This window comes from Microtus ochrogaster, unplaced genomic scaffold, assembly GCF_000317375.1.
Source record: "Microtus ochrogaster isolate Prairie Vole_2 unplaced genomic scaffold, MicOch1.0 UNK18, whole genome shotgun sequence".
In the NCBI taxonomy this organism is placed as follows: Eukaryota; Metazoa; Chordata; class Mammalia; order Rodentia; family Cricetidae; genus Microtus; species Microtus ochrogaster.
The window spans coordinates 3,807,529-3,808,988 of NW_004949116.1; positions in this window are offsets into that span (position 1 = coordinate 3,807,529).

Below are 1,460 nucleotides of genomic sequence, written 5' to 3' on the forward strand. Positions count from 1 at the left end.
CCCAAGCTGTCTGAGGACGTTTATTATTATGCCAGCACTCCTGTGCCCTCTCAGTTGCCCTTCTGGGTCTTTCTGAAAGTTAATACATTTCCATAAAAATGCTTTTTTTTTAATGGACAGGCAAGCCTGTAGTAACCAGTATGTTTGGCGGGGAGAGGAAAGCAAATTGGAAGCACCCTGGGGGAGGTGGGAGGGAGAGAACAGAGAAGGGCCATTCTTTCAGCAGCCAGAGAGGTTTAGAGGGGAAGAAAGACCAGAAAAGGGAAAAACAAATTGGGGCCCCCACCCTGTCACAGCATTCCTATTCTTTCAAATTAGCCTTGCTTTCCCGCAAAACCAGCTTAATGTTTTAAGACAAAGGTAATGAGATGGGTGGCCTTAGCTCAGTGTAGGGGTTGGGGAGCTCTAATGATGTGTGTGTGTGTGTGTGTGTGTGTGTGTGTGTGTGTGTGTGTGCGCACAGCCGCATACAGGATCACTTTTGCTGCGGATGGTTTTGAGGATTTGGCTAAGCAGTCGTCACTCCCTTCTAATAGAAGATTGCGCTATAACCCTTCTCAAAAAATTCCTTTATTTCTCCTTCCTTAAATGGAGCACTAAATTGTATTCTGGCTTAAAGATCTATGTTCAGGTTCCTGAGGAACCCCCTGTCTACGGGTGGAATCCTTCCGTGTGCGCGCGCCTCCTGCACAGGCATGCATGCTGAGAGTAGGTGTCTGTAGGAGGAGCACCCTGCGTTCTCGCCTGGCGATTAGGACTCAATGCTGCTGGGTAACTAAAGTCAAATATAAGTGACAATTTTCCCCTCCACCAGTAAGGAAAGCAGGTTACAAACCTCTCTTTGTATCTCGGCAGCTCATTTAATCTTATTTATGCATTTTGTGCAAGGAATTGTGGGATCTCTCCCCACCGTAAACAATATAGGAATGTTAAAAATAACGATCTTCCAGCACGTGTCCATTTGGGCGTAGCAGTCACCTGGCAAGACTGTCACAGGTTCCTGAGTTTTCCAAGCCGCGAGGAGAAGTGCAAACAAGCACAGAAAACTCGGCTGCCGATCTGGCTAGCTTATAGGCTCCGGAGCCCCAAGCCCTGAGAGCGGCCGCTTTAAGGAGGGGGGAGGGGAGGTGGCGGCGGGGGAGGGGCGGCAGGCGGTTCCTGTCACCAAGCTGCCGCCGGCGCATCACGTGGATACGTGGCGCGGCGGCCATTGGCCCGAGGCACGTGTCCAGGAGACCGGCCCGCGACGTCACTCGAGGGGGCTCTGTTAAAAATAAGAACAAAAATCCAGAGTGAAAGTGTCTCAGGTTGCGCTAAGTGGCCTGAAATTTTCCCGAGCCCTCGCGCAGGCAGAGGCGGCGAGGGTGCGCAGACTGGGAGGGAGCACGGGAGGCCCAGCCCTGCCCGGCCTCCCGCCCCTCACCCATGCGGCTCGGGCCGCGGTACTGCGCGGGGCTCAG